Source organism: Camelina sativa, chromosome 6, assembly GCF_030686135.1.
Source record: "Camelina sativa cultivar CO46 ecotype springtype chromosome 6, ASM3068613v1".
In the NCBI taxonomy this organism is placed as follows: domain Eukaryota; kingdom Viridiplantae; phylum Streptophyta; class Magnoliopsida; order Brassicales; family Brassicaceae; genus Camelina; species Camelina sativa.
In genome coordinates this window covers 11,415,709-11,439,669 of record NC_141885.1, presented here as the reverse complement: position 1 = coordinate 11,439,669, position 23,961 = coordinate 11,415,709, and the positions used below count along the sequence as shown (strand labels likewise).

Sequence of the window (23,961 nt, the reverse complement as noted above, 5' to 3'; positions counted from 1 at the left end):
AAATTGAAACAATCCTTGTAAAAGAAAAGGAGAAAACAAAAAAGATACACAAGAGAGGGATTGGGAGCAATATCGATGAAACTTGCGTTGGAGAGGACTTTGAGTAAAACAGCAAGGATTAACGAAGAAGAAGTATTGTACCGGCGTTGAAGCTTTTTTATCACTCTGGCTCCACCAGGTCGAATTTTATCTATTGGATTGGAATAGCGGGTCGACAAAATTTTTAAATCAAGTGAAATAAATTGGTGGGACAAAAAAACCTTAAATACATTTTTAGTAATAGATTAACCAAATTAGTTATTTTTTAGAACAAATTAATTCAAAATACAGTTTAGTTAACAGTATTTATGAATATCAATTTTTATGGTAACTAATACTTATAACATCGTAGAGTCAATGCAATAACTTAGAGAAAATGTGGAATTTAGTGGTTTTTAGAGAATAAGTATATGATCATTGCTTTACATTAGTAGTCTAGCAAAAATTTTCAAAAAAAAAAAAAGCGAAAAAGATAGACAGAAGAAGTTTAGTATAAGTACAAGTGGTAATTTTATGTAATGAAGCTCGACATTACAAGCAATGCAGCAAACCAAATAGTCACTCCATTTGCTGTTTTATGTAATAAAACCGGTACATACTGCAACAAGGTAGTAGTAACAAATCAAAATCAGGTTCCTAATTTGACAAGAGAGCCACAAACAAAATCTATATTTATGATAATGGAGAAGAATGGTGAACTTCTTCTTCAACAAGTATGTTGTCAATGTCATAGAACTTTGTCATTCTATAACGCAGGTTCCACACCACAATACCCCTAGGATTGGATTTAAAAAATCAAACCATAAGACACTCTCAGAAACCAAACTCAAGAAACCTCTCCTATGGCGAACTTTAAATGTACACTGACAAAATAAATCCCGGTTCTGAGGGAAACTAAGGGTTCCTACCAACACATCAATCAATTCCACGGAACAATTCGATTTGGAATACTAAGCTAGGTGTATAACGGGAAACAAATTAGGTCTATCGATTGAAATTGAAACAAACCTTGTAAAAGAAAAGGAGAAAACAAAAAAGATACACAAGAGAGGGATTGGGAGCAATATCGAAGAAACTTGCGTTGGAGAGGACTTTGAGTAAAACAGCAAGGATTAACGAAGAAGAAGTATTGTACCAGCGTTGAAGCTTTTTTATCACTCTGGCTCCACCAGGTCGAATTTTATCTATTGGATTGGAATAGCGGGTCGACAAAATTTTTAAATCAAGTGAAATAAATTGGTGGGACAAAAAAACCTTAAATACATTTTTAGTAATAGATTAACCAAATTAGTTATTTTTTAGAACAAATTAATTCAAAATACAGTTTAGTTAACAGTATTTATGAATATCAATTTTTATGGTAACTAATACTTATAACATCGTAGAGTCAATGCAATAACTTAGAGAAAATGTGGAATTTAGTGGTTTTTAGAGAATAAGTATATGATCATTGCTTTACATTAGTAGTCTAGCAAAAATTTTCAAAAAAAAAAAAAGCGAAAAAGATAGACAGAAGAAGTTTAGTATAAGTACAAGTGGTAATTTTATGTATTGAAGCTCGACATTACAAGCAATGCAGCAAACCAAATAGTCACTCCATTTGCTGTTTTATGTAATAAAACCGGTACATACTGCAACAAGGTAGTAGTAACAAATCAAAATCAGGTTCCTAATTTGACAAGAGAGCCACAAACAAAATCTATATTTATGATAATGGAGAAGAATGGTGAACTTCTTCTTCAACAAGTATGTTGTCAATGTCATAGAACTTTGTCATTCTATAACGCAGATTCCACACCACAATACCCCTAGGATTGGATTTAAAAAATCAAACCATAAGACACTCTCAGAAACCAAACTCAAGAAACCTCTCCTATGGCGAACTTCAAATGTACACTTACAAAGTAAATCCCGGTTCTGAGGGAAATTAAGGGTTCCTACCAACACATCAATCAATTCCAAGGAACAATTCGATTCGGACTACTAAGCTAGGGGTATAACGGGAAACAAATTAGGTCTATCGATTGAAATTGAAACAAACTTTGTAAAAGAAAAGGAGAAAACAAAAAAGATACATAAGAGAGGGATTGGGAGCAATATCGAAGAAACTTGCGTTGGAGAGGACTTTGATTAAAACAGCAAGGATTAACAAAGAAGAAATATTGTACCGGCGTTGAAGCTTTTTTATCACTCTAGCTCCACCAGGTTGAATTTTATCTATTGGATTGGAACAGCGGATCGACAAAATTTTTAAATCAAGTGAAATAAATTGGTGGGACAAGAAAACCAATAATACATTTTTAATAATAGATTAACCAAATTAGTTATCTTTTAGAACAAATTAATTCAAAATACAGTTTAGTTAGCAGTGTTTATGAATATCAATTTTTATGGTAATTAATACTTATAACATCGTAGAGTCAATGCAATAACTTAGAGAAAATGTGGAATTTAGTGGTTTTTAGAGAATAAGTATATGATCATTGCTTTACATTAGTAGTCTAGCAAAATTTTTCAAAAAAAAAAAAAAAGCGAAAAAGATAGATAGAAGAAGTTTAGTATAAGTACAAGTGGTAATTTTATGTAATGAAACTCGACATTACAAGCAATGCAGCAAACCAAATAGTCACTCCATTTGCTGTTTTATGTAATAAAACCGGTACATACTGCAACAAGGTAGTAGTAACAAATCAAAATCAGGTTCCTAATTTGACAAGAGAGCCACAAACAAAATCTATATTTATTATAATGGAGAAGAATGGTGAACTTCTTCTTCAACAAGTATGTTGTCAATGTCATAGAACTTTGTCATTCTATAACGCAGGTTCCACACCACAATACCCCTAGGATTGGATTAAAAAAAATCAAACCATAAGACACTCTCAGAAACCAAACTCAAGAAACCTCTCCTATGGCGAACTTCAAATGTACACTGACAAAATAAATCCCGGTTCTGAGGGAAACTAAGGGTTCCTACCAACACATCAATCAATTCAATGGAACAATTCGATTCGGACTACTAAGCTAGGGGTATAACGGGAAACGAATTAGGTATATCTTTTGAAATTGAAACAAACCTTGTAAAAGAAAAGGAGAAAACAAAAAAGATACACAAGAGAGGGATTGAGAGCAATATCGAAGAAACTTGCGTTGGAGAGGACTTTGAGTAAAAGAGCAAGGATTAACGAAGAAGAAGTATTGTACCGGCGTTGAAGCTTTTTTATCACTCTGGCTCCACCAGGTCGAATTTTATCGATTGGATTGGAACAGCGGGTCGACAAAATTTTTAAATCAAGTGAAATAAATTGGTGGGACAAAAAAAACTAAAATACATTTTTAGTAATAGATTAAACAAATTAGTTATTTTTTAGAACAAATTAATTCAAAATACAGTTTAGTTAGCTGTATTTATGAATATCAATTTTTATGCTAATTAATACTTATAACATCGTAGAGTCAATGCAATAACTTAGAGAAAATATGCAATTTTGTGGTTTTTAGAGAATAAATATATGATCATTGCTTTACAGTAGTAGTCTAACCAGATTTTTCAAAAAAAAACAGCGAAAAAGATAAACAGAAGAAGTTTTGTATAAGTACAAGTGGTAATTTCATATAATGAAACTCGACATTACAAGCAATGCAGCAAACATAATAGTCACTCCAGTTGCTGTTTTATGTAATAAAACCGGTACATACTGCAACTAGGTAGTAGTAACAAATCAAGATCAGGTTCCTAATTTGACAAGAGAGCCATAAGCAAAATCTTTATCTATTATAATGGAGAAGAATGGTGAACTTCTTCTTCAACAAGTATGTTGTCAATGTCATAGAACTTTGTCATTCTATAACGCAGGTTCCACACCACAATACCCCTAGGATTGGATTAAAAAAATCAAACCATAAGACACTCTCAGAAACCAAACTCAAGAAACCTCTCCTATGGCGAACTTCAAATGTACACTGACAAAATAAATCCCGGTTCTGAGGGAAACTAAGGGTTCCTACCAACACATCAATCAATTCCACGGAACAATTCGATTTGGACTACTAAGCTAGGGGTATAACGGGAAAAAAATTAGGTCTATCGATTGAAATTGAATCAAACCTTGTAAAAGAAAAGGAGAAAACAAAAAAGATACACAAGAGAGGGATTGGGAGCAATATCGAAGAAACTTGCGTTGGAGAGGACTTTGAGTAAAACAACAAGTATTAACGAAGAAGAAGTATTGTACCGCCGTTGAAGCTTTTTTATCACTCTGGCTCCACTAGGTCGAATTTTATCTATTGGATTGGAATAGCGGGTCGACAAAATTTTTAAATCAAGTGAAATAAATTGGTGGGACAAAAAATCCTTAAATACATTTTTAGTAATAGATTAACCAAATTAGTTATTTTTTAGAACAAATTAATTCAAAATACAGTTTAGTTAAAAGTATTTCTGAATATCAATTTTTATGGTAACTAATACTTATAACATCGTAGAGTCAATGCAATAACTTAGAGAAAATATGCAATTTTGTTGTTTTTAGAGAATAAGTATATGATCATTGCTTTACAGTAGTAGTCTAACCAGATTTTTCAAAAAAAAAAAGCGAAAAAGATAAACAGAAGAAGTTTTGTATAAGTACAAGTGGTAATTTTATATAATGAAACTCGCAATGCAGCGAACCTAATAGTCACTCCATTTGCTGTTTTATGTAATAAAACCGGTACATACTGAAACAAGGTAGTAGTAACAAATCAAAATCAGGTTCCTGATTTGACAAGAGAGCCACAAACAAAATCTATATTTATTATATTGGAGAAGAATGATGAACCTTTTCTTTAACAAGTATGTCGTCATTGTCATAGTACTTTGTCATTCTATAACGCAGGTTCCGCGCCACAATACCCTTAGAATTGGATTAAAAAAATCAAACCATAAGACACTCTCAGAAACCAAACTCAAGAAACCTCTCCTATGGCGAACTTCAAATGTACACTGGCAAAATAAATCCCGGTTCTAAGGGAAACTAAGGGTTCCTACCAACACATCAAACACTTCCACGGAACAATTCGATTTGGACTACTAAGCTAGGGGTATAACGGGAAACGAATTAGGTCTATCGATTGAAATTGAAACAGACCTTGTAAAAGAAAAGGAGAAAACAAAAAAGATACACAAGAGAGGGATTGGGAGTAATATCGAAGAAACTTGCGTTGGAGAAGATTTTGAGTAAAACAGCAAGGATTAACGAAGAATAAGTATTGTACTGGCGTTGAAGCTTTTTTATCACTCTAGCTCCACCAGGTCGAATTTTATCTATTGGATTGGAATAGCGGGTCGACAAAATTTTTAAATCAAATGAAAGTAAGTTGTGGGACAAAAAAACCTTAAATACGTTTTTAGTAATAGAATAACCAAATTAGTTATTTTTTAAAACAAATAAATTCAAAATACATTTTAGTTAACAGTGTTTATGAATATCAATTTTTATGGTAACTAATACTTATAACATCGTAGAGTCAATGCAATAACATAGAGAAAATATGCAATTTTGTGGTTTTTAGAGAATAAGTGTATGATCATTGCTTTATTGTAGTACCCTAACCAGATTTTTCAAAAAAAAAAAAAAGCGAAAAAGATAAACAGAAGAAGTTTTGTATAAGTACAAGTGGTAATTTTATATAATGAAACTCGACATTATAAGCAATCCAGCAAACCAAATAGTCACTCCATTTGCTGTTTTATGTAATAAAACCGGTACATATATACTGCAACAAGGTAGTAGTAACAAATCAAGATCAGGTTCCTAATTTGACAAGAGAGCCATAAGCAAAATCTTTATCTATTATAATGGAGAAGAATGGTGAACCTCTTCTTCAACAAGTATGTCGTCAATGTCATAGTACTTTGTCATTCTCTAACGCAGATTCCACACCACAATACCCCTCGAATTGGATTAAAAAAATCAAACCATAAGACACTCTCAGAAACCAAACTCAAGAAACCTCTCCTATGGCGAACTTCAAATGTACACTGACAAAATAAATCCCGGTTCTGAGGGAAACTAAGGGTTCCTACCAACACATCAAACACTTCCACGGAACAATTCGATTTGGACTACTAAGCTAGGGGTATAACGGGAAACGAATTAGGTCTATCGATTGAAATTGAAACAGACCTTGTAAAAGAAAAGGAGAAAACAAAAAAGATACACAAGAGAGGGATTGGGAGTAATATCGAAGAAACTTGCGTTGGAGAGGATTTTGAGTAAAACAGCAAGGATTAACGAAGAATAAGTATTGTACTGGCGTTGAAGCTTTTTTATCACTCTAGCTCCACCAGGTCGAATTTTATCTATTGGATTGGAATAGCGGGTCGACAAAATTTTTAAATCAAATGAAATTAAGTTGTGGGACAAAAAAACCTTAAATACGTTTTTAGTAATAGAATAACCAAATTAGTTATTTTTTAGAACAAATAAATTCAAAATACATTTTAGTTAACAGTGTTTATGAATATCAATTTTTATGGTAACTAATACTTATAACATCGTAGAGTCAATGCAATAACATAGAGAAAATATGCAATTTTGTGGTTTTTAGAGAATAAGTGTATGATCATTGCTTTAAGGTAGTAGTAACAAATCAAAATCAGGTTCCTAATTTGACAAGAGAGCCATAAGCAAAATCTTTATCTATTATAATGGAGAAGAATGGTGAACCTCTTCTTCAACAAGTATGTCGTCAATGTCATAGTACTTTGAGCCTTGGTCTTGCTTTCCTCAAAGACCTCTTGTTCAGCTTTACTTGAAGATCCTCAACCATACTAGTCAACTCTTGAACTGACCTCTTAAGCTTTTCCAGAGAATCCTCTTGAAGTGGGAGCTCAGCTTTTGGAGTTGCCTTATCATTTAACCCTTCTTGACCACCGTTGTCCTTGATAGTAAAAGGTTGGTCATCAATGGTGGGAAGGTTGGTTGGATTGTAGATATTGAACTTCATAACTACATCTTCAGCAATGTTCAAGGTCACAAGACCTTCCTTGACATCAATAACTGCTCCAACAGTAGCTAAGAATGGCCTCCCTAGTAAGATTGGATCTTCAGGTGAAACAAGATTTATGTTGTGGTGTGAATGATGATGTATGCAATGGTGAGATATGAATGGAATGATGGATGGGTGTTTCAATTCCCCTTATGCTATTGCAGTACAAGAGGTATCAATCCTAAATGAGTGTTTGTGAACAATTAAGATATGCATATGAATCTAAGTTAAGACAAATGTAAAGATTGTTTGTCACTAACAATCCTAGGAAGAAAATGTAAAATGCAGAAAATAAACTACAAGAACTAACAACTAGATGCAAATGAAACTGAATGATTGAAACAGTGATAAAGCAAGAACAGAAACAGAGACTACTACTAATGAACTAATGCAAGATAAGTATTGAACTGAAAACTAAATGTATGCAACTGGAATGAAACAGGAATGAAACAAGACAAACACAAATCATAGACACAGAGTTTTGGGGATGAACTCGAGCAGCACTCGACCGAGTGTAGGTCGAGTGGGTGGTCGAGCTAGACTAGACGCAGAAATAGAGCAATGCAATAAAAACAGAGTAATGCTAAATCCAATCAAACAACAAGCAAGCAACAGGATTAAGACTAAGATTTCAATAAACAAAGAAGGACCTGAGGATGGATTCATGGGATGGACTAATCATTGTGGTTATCTAACTTGGTCAACAAATCTCAAGCAAACTTTGAGCTAACCTCTAGACATATTAATCTAAGACAAGTTTCTCCCACTCTCATGGTCAAGAAACAATCAAACCTATGCAATTCTAGACTTGTTCTCACACAGTAAAGAATCTACACAAGCAGGCATTAAGCAATACATCTCAAACCAAACAAGACCTCTAATCTCTTAGCAAGCCTAATGGTAAGCTCTAGATCTAGCCTTATCTATGCTTCCTAAACATTGGTGTGATGCTAAGAAGCTTGAAATCAGACTCTACCCTCTTAGATATAGAATCAGCATTAAGATCATCTACCCTAGAAGAGATCTACAACAATCAAGCTTGACCAAGTCACACAAACCACAAGATCAATCCATCCTAACCCATCCTCAAGATCCTAAGGAAACTACTCACAACAACACATGATGATCAAAGTCAAAAACCCAGAAAATATTGAAACTTGCATTATTAGAAAGATTAAACAAAGATCTTCAATATTGATGAAAGGATGAAACTCAAATTCTCAATATCTTGAAAGTTATAGAACCAACAAAATATAAGAATCTAGTCTTCTTTTTTTAGGAAGTACAAGATCTTAAAAATAAAAATGCAAAAGGAATAAAACTAAAAAAGGTAAAAACTAGGTTTAGGGAATATCTAAAAAGTTGCACACTTTGGTGGCTGCAGGTACAAGGCCTTATATAGGTGAGGAGGTGGAAGCCCTAAAAATAGAAAAAGTCAAAGTATTCAACGGCTCGGTCAACTCGACCAATGCTCGGTCGAGTCCATGGTCGAGCTGGCTTCTCTCGTGCACACTCCACTCGGTCGAGTCCATCTACCCACTCGGTCGAGTCCATCTACCCACTCGGTCGAGTGCTTGGTCGAGTTGGACTCTGGACCTTGGTTCTTCAGCCTTAACTCTCTTGCTTTCCCTTCAAGATTGCTTCACTTCTCCTCAGGATTGTTTCCATGCTCCTTAAGCTCCAAAATCACCTGTTTATGCATGAAAAGATGCAAATGCAATGCAACTAAACTCTAATGCATGATTAGTCCTAAAGCTACACAATAATGATGAAAATGGCTAGCAAAAGATGCAAAAGATGTGAATAAACTAAGGGAACATATGGTAAAATATATGAACATCAATAAGTACAAGTGGTAATTTCATATAATGAAACTCGACATTACAAGCAATGCAGCAAACATAATAGTCACTCTAGTTGCTGTTTTATGTAATAAAATCGGTACATACTGCAACAAGGTAGTAGTAACAAATCGAGATCAGGTTACTAATTTGACAAGAGAGCCATAAGCAAAATCTTTATGTATTATAATGGAGAAGAATGGTGAACCTCTTCTTCAACAAGTATGTCGTCAATGTCATAGTACTTTGTCATTCTCTAACGCAGATTCCACACCACAATACCCCTCGAATTGGATTAAAAAAATCAAACCATAAGACACTCTCAGAAACCAAACTCAAAAAACCTCTCCTATTGCGAACTTCAAATGTACTCTGACAAAATAAATCCCGGTTCTGAGGGAAACTAAGGGTTCCTACCAACACATCAATCAATTCCACGGAACAATTCGATTTGGACTACTAACCTAGAGGTATAACGGGAAACGAATTAGGTCTATTGATTGAAATTGAAACAAACCTTGTAGAAGAAAAGGAGAAAACAAAAAAGATACACAAGAGAGGGATTGGGAGCAATATCGAAGAAGCTTGCGTTGGAGAGGACTTTGATTAAAAGAGCAAGGATTAAGGAAGAAGAAGTACTATACCGGCGTTGAAGCTTTGCTATCACTATGGCTCCACCGGGTCGAATTTTATCAATTGGATTGGAACAGCGGCTCGACAAATTTTTAAATCAAGTGAAATAAATTGGTGGGAAAAAAATCTAAAATACATTTTTTAGCAATAGATTAAACAAATTAATTATTTTTAGAACAAATTAATTCAAAATACATTTTAGTTAACAATGCTTATGAATATCTATTTTTATGGTAATTAATAGTTATAACATCGTAGAGTCAATGCAATAACTTAGAGAAAATATGCAATTTGTGGTTTTTAGAGAATAAATATATGATCATTGCTTTACTGTAGTAGTCTAACCAGATTTTTCAAAAAAAAAAAAAAGCGAAAAAGATAAACAGAAGAAGTTTTATATAAGTACAAGTGGTAATTTCATATAATGAAACTCGACATTACAAGCAATGCAACAAACATAATAGTCACTCCAGTTGCGGTTTTATGTAATTAAACCGGTACATACTGCAACAAGGTAGTAGTAATAAATCGAGATCAGGTTACTAATTTGACAAGAGAGCCATAAGCAAAATCTTTATGTATTATAATGGAGAAGAATGGTGAACCTCTTCTTCAACAAGTATGTCGTCAATGTCATAGTACTTTTTCATTCTCTAACGCAGATTCCACACCACAATACCCCTCGAATTGGATTAAAAAAATCAAACCATAAGACACTCTCAGAAACCAAACTCAAAACACCTCTCCTATGGCGAACTTCAAATCTACACTGACAAAATAAATCCCGGTTCTGAGGGAAACTAAGGGTTCCTACCAACACATCAATCAATTCCACGGAACAATTCGATTTGGACTACTAAGCTAGAGGTATAACGGGAAACGAATTAGGTCTATTGATTGAAATTGAAACAAACCTTGTAGAAGAAAAGGAGAAAACAAAAAAGATACACAAGAGAGGGATTGGGAGCAATATTGAAGAAGCTTGCGTTGGAGAGGACTTTGATTAAAAGAGCAAGGATTAAGGAAGAAGAAGTACTATACCGGCGTTGAAGCTTTGCTATCACTATGGCTCCACCGGGTCGAATTTTATCTATTGGATTGGAACAGCGGCTCGACAAATTTTTAAATCAAGTGAAATAAATTGGTGGGAAAAAAATCTAAAATACATTTTTTAGCAATAGATTAAACAAATTAATTATTTTTAGAACAAATTAATTCAAAATACATTTTAGTTAACAATGCTTATGAATATCTATTTTTATGGTAATTAATAGTTATAACATCGTAGAGTCAATGCAATAACTTAGAGAAAATATGCAATTTGTGGTTTTTAGAGAATAAATATATGATCATTGCTTTACTGTAGTAGTCTAACCAGATTTTTCAAAAAAAAAAAAAAGCGAAAAAGATAAACAGAAGAAGTTTTATATAAGTACAAGTGGTAATTTCATATAATGAAACTCGACATTACAAGCAATGCAACAAACATAATAGTCACTCCAGTTGCGGTTTTATGTAATTAAACCGGTACATACTGCAACAAGGTAGTAGTAATAAATCGAGATCAGGTTACTAATTTGACAAGAGAGCCATAAGCAAAATCTTTATGTATTATAATGGAGAAGAATGGTGAACCTCTTCTTCAACAAGTATGTCGTCAATGTCATAGTACTTTTTCATTCTCTAACGCAGATTCCACACCACAATACCCCTCGAATTGGATTAAAAAAATCAAACCATAAGACACTCTCAGAAACCAAACTCAAAACACCTCTCCTATGGCGAACTTCAAATCTACACTGACAAAATAAATCCCGGTTCTGAGGGAAACTAAGGGTTCCTACCAACACATCAATCAATTCCACGGAACAATTCGATTTGGACTACTAAGCTAGAGGTATAACGGGAAACGAATTAGGTCTATTGATTGAAATTGAAACAAACCTTGTAGAAGAAAAGGAGAAAACAAAAAAGATACACAAGAGAGGGATTGGGAGCAATATTGAAGAAGCTTGCGTTGGAGAGGACTTTGATTAAAAGAGCAAGGATTAAGGAAGAAGAAGTACTATACCGGCGTTGAAGCTTTGCTATCACTATGGCTCCACCGGGTCGAATTTTATCTATTGGATTGGAACAGCGGCTCGACAAATTTTTAAATCAAGTGAAATAAATTGGTGGGAAAAAAATCTAAAATACATTTTTTAGCAATAGATTAAACAAATTAATTATTTTTAGAACAAATTAATTCAAAATACATTTTAGTTAACAATGCTTATGAATATCTATTTTTATGGTAATTAATAGTTATAACATCGTAGAGTCAATGCAATAACTTAGAGAAAATATGCAATTTGTGGTTTTTAGAGAATAAATATATGATCATTGCTTTACTGTAGTAGTCTAACCAGATTTTTCAAAAAAAAAAAAAAAAGCAAAAAAGATAAACAGAAGAAGTTTTATATAAGTACAAGTGGTAATTTCATATAATGAAACTCGACATTACAAGCAATGCAGCAAACATAATAGTCACTCCAGTTGCTGTTTTATGTAATAAAACCGGTACATACTGCAACAAGGTAGTAGTAACAAATCGAGATCAGGTTACTAATTTGACAAGAGAGCCATAAGCAAAATCTTTATGTATTATAATGGAGAAGAATGGTGAACCTCTTCTTCAACAAGTATGTCGTCAATGTCATATTACTTTGTCATTCTCTAACGCAGATTCCACACCACAATATCCCTCGAATTGGATTAAAAAAATCAAAACATAAGACACTCTCAGAAACCAAACTCAAAAAACCTCTCCTATGGCGAACTTCAAATGTACACTGACAAAATAAATCCCGGTTCTGAGGGAAACTAAGGGTTCCTACCAACACATCAATCAATTCCTTGGAACAATTCGATTTGGACTACTAAGCTAGAGGTATAACGGGAAACGAATTAGGTCTATTGATTGAAATTGAAACAAACCTTGTAGAAGAAAAGGAGAAAACAAAAAAGATACACAAGAGAGGGATTGGGAGCAATATCGAAGAAGCTTACGTTGGAGAGGACTTTGATTAAAAGAGCAAGGATTAAGGAAGAAGAAGTACTATACCGGCGTTGAAGCTTTTCTATCACTCTGGCTCCACCGGGTCGAATTTTATCTATTGGATTAGAACAGCGGCTCGACAAATTTTTAAATCAAGTGAAATAAATTGGTGGGAAAAAAAATCTAAAATACATTTTTAGCAATAGATTAACGAAATTAATTATTTTTAGAACAAATTAATTCAAAATACATTTTAGTGAACAATGTTTATGAATAGCTATTTTTACGGTAATTAATAGTTATAACATCGTAGAGTCAATGCAATAACTTAGAGAAAATATGCAATTTAGTGGTTTTTAGAGAATAAATATATGATCATTGCTTTACAGTAGTAGTCTAGCCAGGTTTTTCAAAAAAAAAAAAAAAAAAAGCAAAAAAGATAAACAGAAGAAGTTTTATATAAGTACAAGTGGTAATTTCATATAATGAAACTCGACATTACAAGCAATGCAGCAAACATAATAGTCACTCCAGTTGCTGTTTTATGTAATAAAACCGGTACATACTGCAACAAGGTAGTAGTAACAAATCGAGATCAGGTTACTAATTTGACAAGAGAGCCATAAGCAAAATCTTTATGTATTATAATGGAGAAGAATGGTGAACCTCTTCTTCAACAAGTATGTCGTCAATGTCATATTACTTTGTCATTCTCTAACGCAGATTCCACACCACAATATCCCTCGAATTGGATTAAAAAAATCAAAACATAAGACACTCTTAGAAACCAAACTCAAAAAACCTCTCCTATGGCGAACTTCAAATGTACACTGACAAAATAAATCCCGGTTCTGAGGGAAACTAAGGGTTCCTACCAACACATCAATCAATTCCTTGGAACAATTCGATTTGGACTACTAAGCTAGAGGTATAACGGGAAACGAATTAGGTCTATTGATTGAAATTGAAACAAACCTTGTAGAAGAAAAGGAGAAAACAAAAAAGATACACAAGAGAGGGATTGGGAGCAATATCGAAGAAGCTTGCGTTGGAGAGGACTTTGATTAAAAGAGCAAGGATTAAGGAAGAAGAAGTACTATACCGGCGTTGAAGCTTTTCTATCACTCTGGCTCCACCGGGTCGAATTTTATCTATTGGATTAGAACAGCGGCTCGACAAATTTTTAAATCAAGTGAAATAAATTGGTGGGAAAAAAAATCTAAAATACATTTTTTAGCAATAGATTAACGAAATTAATTATTTTTAGAACAAATTAATTCAAAATACATTTTAGTGAACAATGTTTATGAATAGCTATTTTTACGGTAATTAATAGTTATAACATCGTAGAGTCAATGCAATAACTTAGAGAAAATATGCAATTTAGTGGTTTTTAGAGAATAAATATATGATCATTGCTTTACAGTAGTAGTCTAGCCAGGTTTTTCAAAAAAAAAAAAAAAAAAAAATCAGAAAAATTTTAGTATAAGTAAAAGTGGTAATTTTATATAATGAAACTCGACATTACAAGCAATGCAGCAAACCAAGTAGTCACTCCATTTGCTGTATTTTGGAATAAAACCGTTATATACTACAACAAGGTAGTAGTAACAAACCGAGATCAGGATCTTAATTTGACAAGAGAGCCACAAGCAAAATCTATATCTATTATAATGGAGAAGAATGGTGAACCTCTTCTTCAACAAGTATGTCGTTAATATCATAGTACTTTGTCATTCTCTAACGCAGGTTCGACACCACAATACCCGTGGAATTGGATGAAAAATCAAACCATAAGACATTCTCAAAAACCGAACTCAAAAAAACCTCTCCTATGGCGAACTTCAAATGTACATTGACAAAGTAAAGCTCGGTTCTGAGGGAAATTAAGGGTTCCTACCAACACAGCAATCAATTCCACGGAACAATTCGATTCGGACTACTAAACTAGGGGTATAACGGGAAACGAATTAGATCTATCGATTGAAATTGAAATAAAACTCGTAGAAGAAAAGGAGAAAACAAAAAGCATACACAAGAGAGGGAATGGGAGTAATATTGAAGAAGCTTGCGTTGGAGAGGATTTTGATTAAAAGAGCAAGGATTAAGGAAGAAGAAGTACTATATCGGCGTTGAAGCTTTTCTATCACTCTGGCTCCACCGGGTCGAATTTTATCTATTGGATTGGAACAGCGGCTCGACAAATTTTTATATCAAGTGAAATAAATTAGTGGGAAAAAAATCTAAAATACATTTTTTAGCAATAGATTAAACAAATTAATTATTTTTAGAACAAATTAATTCAAAATACATTTTAGTTAACAATGTTTATGAATATCTATTTTTATGGTAATTAATAGTTATAACATCGTAGAGTCAATGCAATAACTTAGAGAAAATATGCAATTTAGTGGTTTTTAGGGAATAAGTATATGATCATTGCTTTACAGTAGTAGTCTAGACAGATTTTTTTCAAAAAAAAAAAAAAAAAATCAGAAAAATTTTAGTATAAGTAAAAGTGGTAATTTTATATAATGAAACTCGACATTACAAGCAATGCAGCAAACCAAGTAGTCACTCCATTTGCTGTTTTTTGGAATAAAACCGATACATATTGTAACAAGGTAGTAGTAACAAACCGAGATCAGGATCTTAATTTGACAAGAGAGCCACAAGCAAAATCTATATCTATTATAATGGAGAAGAATGGTGAACCTCTTCTTCAACAAGTATGTCGTTAATATCATAGTACTTTGTCATTCTCTAACGCAGGTTCGACACCACAATATCCCTGGAATTGGATTAAAAATCAAACCATAAGACATTCTCAAAAACCGAACAAAAAAAAACCTCTCCTATGGCAAACTTCAAATGTACATTAACAAAGTAAAGCTCGGTTCTGAGGGAAATTAAGGGTTTCTACCAACACAGCAATCAATTGCAAGGAACAATTCGATTCAGACTACTAAACTAGGGGTATAACGAGAAACGAATTAGATCTATCGATTGAAATTGAAACAAACATTGTAGAAGAAAAGGAGAAAACAAAAAACATACACAAGAGAGGGATTGGGAGCAATATCGAAGAAGCTTGCGTTGGAGAGGACTTTGATTAAAAGAGAAAGGATTAAGGATGAAGAAGTACTGTACCGACGTTGAAGCTTTTTTATCACTCTTACTCCACCGGGTCGAATTTTTTCTATTGGATTGAAACAGCGGGTCGACAAATTTTTTAAATCAAGTGAAATAAATTGGTGGGAAAAAAAAGTCTAAAATACATTTTTTAGCAATAGATTAAACAAATTAATTATTTTTAGAACAAATTAATTCTAAATACATTTTAGGTAACAATGTTTATGAATATCTATTTTTATGGTAATTAATAGTTATAACATCGTAGAGTCAATGCAATAACTTAGAGAAAATATGCAATTTAGTGGTTTTTAGAGAATAAGTATATGATCATTGCTTTACAGTACTAGTCTAGCAAGATTTTTCAAAAAAAAAAAAAATCAAAAAAAATCAGAAAAATTTTAGTATAAGTAAAAGTGGTAATTTTATATAATGAAACTCGACATTACAAGCAATGCGGCAAACCAAGTAGTCACTCCATTTGCTGTTTTTTGGAATAAAACCGATACATATTGCAACAAGGTAGTAGTAACAAACCGATATCAGGATCTTAATTTGACAAGAGAGCCACAAGCAAAATCTATATCTATTATAATGGAGAAGAATGGTGAACCTCTTCTTCAACAAGTATGTCGTTAATATCATAGTACTTTGTCATTCTCTAACGCAGGTTCGACACCACAATACCCGTGGAATTGGATGAAAAATCAAACCATAAGACATTCTCAAAAACCGAACTCAAAAAAACCTCTCCTATGGCAAACTTCAAATGTACATTGACAAAGTAAAGCTCGGTTCGGAGGGAAATTAAGGGTTCCTACCAACACAGCAATCAATTCCACGGAACAATTCGATTCGGACTACTAAACTAGGGGTATAACGGGAAACGAATTAGATCTATCGATTGAAATTGAAACAAACATTGTAGAAGGAAAGGAGAAAACAAAAATCATACACAAGAGAGGGATTGGGAGCAATATCGAAGAAGCTTGTGTTGGAGAGGACTTTGATTAAAAGAGCTAGGATTAAGGAAGAAGAAGTACTATACCGGCGTTGAATCTTTTTTATCACTCTTACTCCACCGGGTCGAATTTTATCTATTGGATTGGAACAGCGGCTCGACAAATTTTTAAATCAAGTGAAATAAATTGGTGGGAAAAAAAAATCTAAAATACATTTTTTAGCAATAGATTAAACAAATTAATTATTTTTAGAACAAATTAATTCAAAATACATTTTAGTTAACAATGTTTATGAATAAGTATATGTATTTTTATGGTAATTAATAGTTATAACATCATAGAGTCAATGCAATAACTTAGAGAAAATATGCAATTTAGTGGTTTTTAGAGAATAAGTATATGATCATTGCTTTACAATAGTAGTCTAGCCAGATTTTTCAAAAAAAAAAAAAAAAAAAATCAGAAAAATTTTAGTATAAGTAAAAGTGGTAATTTTATATAATGAAACTCGACATTACAAGCAATGCGGCAAACCAAGTAGTCACTCCATTTGCTGTTTTTTGGAATAAAACCGATACATATTGCAACAAGGTAGTAGTAACAAACCGAGATCAGGATCTTAATTTGACAAGAGAGCCACAAGCAAAATCTATATCTATTATAATGGAGAAGAATGGTGAACCTCTTCTTCAACAAGTATGTCGTTAATATCATAGTACTTTGTCATTCTCTAACGCAGGTTCGACACCACAATACCCGTGGAATTGGATGAAAAATCAAACCATAAGTCATTCTCAAAAACCGAACTCAAAAAAACCTCTTGATGTTTATATATTTTATCTTGTTTTCCCTTAGTTTATTCACAACTTTTGCATCTTTTGCTATCCATTTAGGCCATTATTGTGTAGCTTTAGGACTAATCATACATTAGAGTGTAGTTGCATTGCATTTGCATCTTTTCATGCATAAACAGGTGATTTTGGAGCTTAAGGAGCATGGAAGCAATGCTGAGGAGAAGTGAAGCTGTCCTGAGGAGAAAACAAGAGAGTTAAGGCTGTAGAATCAAGGTCCGGAGTCCAACTCGACCGCACCACTCGACCGTGTGCTGAGGAGGACTCGACCGAGTGGAGAATGCACGAGAGAAGCCAGCTCGACCAGCCACTCGACCGAGCACTGGTCGAGTTGACCGAGCCGTTGACCACTTTGACTTTTTGTATTTTTAGGGCTTCCACCTCACCTCCTATATAAGGCCCTTGTACTTTCAGCCATAAAGGAGTCCAGCTTTTTAGAGAGTCTAAAACCTAGTTTTTACCTTTTTTAGATATTATTCCTTTTGCACTTTTATTTTATTTTTAGATCTTGTACTTGTTTGAGAGAGAAAGACTAGATTCTTATATTTTGTTTGTTTCATAACTTTCAAAGTATTAAGATTTCGAGTTTTATTCCTTCATCAATATTGTAGATCTCTGTTTCATCTCTCTAATGATGCAAGTTTCATTATTTTCTGGGTTTTTGACATATTTCACCATGTGTTCTTGTGAGTAGTTTGTTTAGGACCTTGAGGATGGGTTAGGCTGGGTTGATCTTGTGGTTTGTTTGATTTGGTCAAGCTTGATTGTTGTAGATCTCTTCTAGGCTAGATGATCTTAATGCTGATCCTATATCTGAGAGGGTAGGGTTTGATTTCAAGCATCTTAGCATCACACCAATGTCTAAGGAGCATAGATAAGGCTAGATCTAGAGCTTACCATTAGGCTTGCTAAGAGATTAGGAGTCTTGTTTGGTTTGAGATGTATTGCTTAATGCCTGCTTGTGTAGATTCTTTTCTTTGTGAGAACAAGTCTAGAATTGCATAGGTTTGATTGTTTCTTGCCATGAGAGTGGATTAAACATGTATTAGAATAGTATGTCTAGAGATCAGCTCAATGTTTGCTTGAGATTTGTTGACCAAGTTAGATAACCACAATGATTAGCTCAGCCCATGAATCCCTCCTCAAGGCCTTCTTTGTTTATTGAAATCCTAGTCTAAATATCATTGCTTGTTTGTTGTTTGATTGGTTTTAGCTTTGCTCTGTTTTTCTTGTGTTGCTCTGTTTTCACGTTTAAGTCTAGCTCGACCACCCACTCGACCTACACTCGGTCGAGTGCTGCTCGAGTTCATCCCCAGAACTTGTGTTTTTGATTTGTGATTGTCTTGTTTCATTCCTGTTTCATTTCCATTGCATTCACGTAGTTTCCTGTTCATTACTTGTCTTGCATTAGTCCATTAGCATAGTTTCTATCTTTGTTCTAGTTTCATTATAGCTTCAAGTTATTTGTTCTGTTTGCATTTAGTATCCTGTTCTAGTTGTTTTTACTTTCTGCATTTCATATCTCATTTTAGGATTGTTAGTGACAAACAATCTTTACAATTGGCTTGACTTAGACTCATATGCACATCTTAATTGTTCACAATCACTCGGATAGGATTGACACCTCTTATACTGCAACTGCATAAGGGGAATTGAAACACCCTGACTTCTATTCATTCCATACATCATCATTCCATACATCATTCATTCATACACCACAAAGAAAGTCAGTTTCAATTTGGCGCCGTTGCCCATTTGAGTGTGTTTTGTGACATTTAGGATCATTATTAGTCTAAGATTAAGTTCGTTTTAAACACTTGTGAAGTCACTGAACTCGAATCTTCCTTTGCTTGGCTGTTTTGTGTTTCAGGTACCCACTCGACCACCTACTCGACCACCACTCGACCGAGCTGGGATCGAGCACTTGATCGAGCCAGAAGCCGGATCAAATTAGCCATTACTTCCCAGTCGACTCGACCACCCACTCGAGCCTGCGCTCGACCGTGTACCTGTTCGAGTCCGTAGTAGAGTTTGTTGATGCACACAAGGTCAAAAGGCAAAGATAGTCTTCAACAGCCTATTGACAACATCCACAGGCTACAAAAGGGTTTGAGACATAAGCAAGGAAGAGTAGTTCAACAACAACAAGGTCAAGACATCATGGAGCAACAAGCTATCCATGAGCAAAGACCAAGGCACATTGGTGTAGGAGATGCACCCAATACCCACAACCAAAGGGCTGGAATTGTGCCACCTTCAGTAGCCAACAATAACTTTGAGATCAAGAGTGGATTGATCTCAATGATACAAGCAAACAAGTTTCATGGGTTGCCAATGGAGGATCCACTAGATCACCTTGATGAGTTCGACAGAATATGTGGACTCACTAAGATCAATGGAGTGAGTGAAGATGGATTCAAATTAAGACTCTTCCCATTTTCTCTTGGAGACAAAGCTCACCTTTGGGAGAAGACTCTTCCTACTGGAGCTATCACCACATGGGATGCATGCAAGAAAGCTTTTTTGGCCAAGTTCTTCTCCAATGCAAGGACTGCTAGGCTGAGGAATGAGATTTCTGGGTTTGCTCAAAGGAATAATGAGAGCTTTTGTGAAGCTTGGGAGAGGTTTAAAGGATTCCAAACTCAGTGTCCTCACCATGGCTTCAGCAATGAGTCACTTCTATGCACCTTGTATAGAGGAGTGCTTCCCAAGATAAGAATGCTTCATGACACAGCCTCTAATGGCAACTTCCTCAACAAGAATGTGAAAGAAGGATGGGAATTAGTTGAGAATCTTGCTCAATCTGATGGCAATTATAATGAGGACTATGATAGGACCATAAGGAGCTCCTCAACTGATCAAGAGGACAAGTATAAGAAGGATTTGAAGATGGTCAATGAGAAGCTTGACAAGATCCTCCTCAGCCAATCCAAGTCCATTCACTTCATTGGTGAAGAGGAAGCTCCAGTTCAAGAGGGGGAGCCTGAATTTGCTGAGTTATGCTACATGCAGAACCAGGGAGAATTCAAAGGCTACAACCAAGGAGGTTTCAAGAACAACAATCTCTCTTATAGGAGCACCAATGTGGCCAACCCTCAAGACCAGGTCTATCCACCTCCTCAACCTCAACAGCAACAAAACTACATCCCCAAGCAACAACACCAAGTGTTCCAGCCCCAATTGTGTCCCCCACCAGGGTTTCAGACTAACCAAGGCCAGGAACAAGACTTAAGAGCAATGATGCAACAGTTGTTGATTGGGCAAACACAAGGCAAGATTGAGGAAGCCAAACAGTTTGCTGAGTTGAATCAAAGGCTCACATCACAGTACAATGATCTGAACTTGAAGTTTGAGGGCCTCACCTCCAGAATGAAGTATATGGAGAGTAACATTGCCTCTACTTCAGCTCCTAAACCCAACCAACTCCCTGGAAAAGCTGTTCAAAATCCAAGGGAGTTCACTACAAAAGCCATTCATATCTCTGATGAGGAAGTCACTGAGGACAGTGAAGTCCAAGTTTGGGGGAATTCATTAGTTACTGAAGCCCAAAGTGACGTTTGTGCAAAGCAACTGGAGTCCGTTATTGCACTTGACCAAGTACTCGAACAGCCACTCGATCGAGTGCATGCTCGAGTGGTCGATCGAGTTGCAGACTCAGAAGCTGTCAAGCCTGCTAAGTACATTCCTCCTGCTTACAAGCCACCTCTTCCATTCCCAGGACGTTTCAAAGCACAAAAGATTAAGGAGCTTAGGGAAATCATTGAGAGAAAGGAGATGATGGCTAAGCAACAAGAGGAAGAGAAGGCTTTGAAGGAAGTGGTTGTGATTGAAGAAGCTGTGGTTGAGGAAGTGTTGGCCATACAAGAGATCACCATTGCTTACCAAGAAGAGGAGAGAGGACCTGCCTTGGAACAGTATGATCCATATCCTCTCTACAAAGACTTTTTGCTTGATTTGTCAAAGAAGAAGGCTGAAGCTCAAGATGAGAAGGATCTTGAGGACCTTGGAGGAGTTATCATTCCAATCAAGCTTAAAGATCCAGGTCCATTCTATCTGCCTTGCACACTTAGCTATCTTCACTACAACCAATGCCTTTGTGACTTGGGAGCTTCAACAAGTGTGATGCCATACTCCATAGCACAAAAGCTTGGGAGAACTGATTTCAAGTCCACCAACCTTCATATATGTTTAGCTGATGGGTCAAACAAAGAAATAGTTGGAAGGTTGGAGAATGTCCCAGTCAAGATAGGGAAGGCAAGGGTTCACACTGATTTTGTGGTGTTGGAGATGGACAAGGAACATGAAGATCCAATCATTCTTGGAAGGCCATTCCTAGCCACTGTTGGAGCAGTTATTGATGTCAAAGAGGGTCTTGTGACCTTGAACATTGCTGAAGATATAGCCATGAAGTTTAACATCTATAACCCAACCAACCTTCCTACCATTGATGATCAACCTTTTACTATCAAGGACAAAGGAGGTCAAGAAGGTTCAAGTGGTGAAGCAACTCCAAAGGCTAAGCTCTCCTTTCAAGATGATTCTGTGGAAAAGCTTAAGAGGTCAGTTCAAGAGTTGACTAGTATGGTTGAGGATCTTCAAGTTAAGCTGAACAAGAGATCCTTAAGGAAGGCAAGACCAAGGCTCAAAATCAAGAAGAAACATGGTTTGTGTGTTAAGGGTGAGGTGATCAAGGATCAACTTCACAGTGATCAAGAGGTTCCAGGGAGGATTTCATCACCTCCTTGGTATCTAAACCAAGTCTAAAAAGGACACCAAAGTCAAGCTTAGTGACTTTAAACAAGCTCACTAGGGAGGAAGTCCCTAAGGTATCCTTTGTAAATATGGTTTATTTTCCTTGTAGTTTTGATGTGTTTTTCTTTTTGTTTGTGTTGGACAGGCCTTTAGGTGAGAATGTAGTTGGGTAAGGAGAGGTTTAGACTTGGAGAAGGAGACTCGCAAGCCCACTCGACCAACCCACGAGAGGTACTCGACCGAGCTGGAAAGGAATTGAGGTCCATTTGATCTTCAAATCATTAGAACGATCGAGTGGAGGGAAGAACAAGAAGAAAAATTTTGAAATTTCAAAATTTGGTCAAGGTGCTCGACCGTGTACAGTCGAGTGTGGGGTTGAGTGGCAGCAAAAAGCAGGTCAAAGATTCCCATTTCAAATTTGAATGGTATGGACGCTCCACTCTTGTCTCTTTGTCCCCTTAGCTTCTTTATATAGACTTTGCACGAAATTATACCTCTCACATTCTCTCATTTGCTCAAAACCATTGAATTCAAGTTTTAAAGTCTCTCTCTTAGCTTATCTTTTGCTCAAGCTTAGTTCTTTCAAGTTTTTGGTTCACTAACCTATTAACTTTGAGCTTTGAGTCTATTCCCTTCAGTTCTATTTGAAAAATGTCTTAAAGAATCACTAGGAAGTCTCAACAAACCGCTGCAACCTCAATGGAACGTCATGATGCTAGCCTTGAATCAAGAGGAGAAGCTGGAAGGGCCACTCGACGCCCCACTCGATCATGCACTCGACCGTGTGGTGGTTCGAGCAGCCGGTTGAGACAGATGCCGCGTCCAAGGAGAGAGAGAGTTGAGGAAGATCCTGAGAGGACTGAGAGTGAAGAGGAAAGGGAGTCAACTCTCAATGAGTTCATGAGGAGACACAAGGCCAAAGGGAAGAGGCCAGCAGTTGAGGTTGAACAAGAGGAGAGTGAGAATGAGAGTGAGGAAGAAAGTGAAAAAGAAGAGATAGAGGATGATGGAGAAGCTGAGTCCTGTGGGTTGTCAAAGAGGCAACTCTATGATGCTTTCATGAGAATGGAGTTCTTAGGGACAAGATATCCACACAAGGAAACCATGGAGAAGCTAGCCATTGGTGAAGATGTGGAGTACCTCTTTGAGAAGAGCAACCTAACCAAGTTTATGGGGCTTTGCATGGAGGGCTACAAAGAAGAGAGTTGTGAGTTTCTGGCCACAGTCAAGCTGCATACATATGCAAGGAAGGATGCTGAGTTTGGAGCTGGCCACATTGATTTCACAATCAAGGGGAAAAGGTATGAACTCTCAATGAAGAAGATAGCCAATGTGTTTGGTTTTGAGGTTGGGAGCAATAGGAGTTTGATGATTCCAAGAGAAGAGCTCTATGCTGTGTGGGAAACCATTGGGGACAACAAATACTACTCATCCTCCAATTCCAAGAGTTCAAGGATAAGGAGCCCAATCCTAAGGTACTTCCACAAAGCTCTTGCCAACACCTTCTTTGCTAGGAAGGAAACTGGGAATATTAATGAGGGGGAGCTAAAGATGATTGATTTGGCTCTCAATGGAGTCATCTTTCAAGCAAGGAATGGCACCATCATTCTTGGGAGCACTGTGGAGACTGACCTAGCAATGGTGCTCATTGATCACATGGTTTACTTGAGAAGTTGGGTAGG

At 35.6% G+C, this 23,961-nt stretch overlaps 1 non-coding gene across 1 annotated transcript; it reads right to left on the bottom strand.

The window, feature by feature from the left end:
• Positions 1-20,083: 20,083 nt before the first annotated feature.
• LOC147942430 (small nucleolar RNA R71) lies at positions 20,084-20,190 on the bottom strand. Its single transcript, XR_015560503.1, has one exon. It is a non-coding gene; the product is annotated as a small nucleolar RNA R71 (small nucleolar RNA).
• Between the last annotated feature and the right edge of the window lie 3,771 nt (positions 20,191-23,961).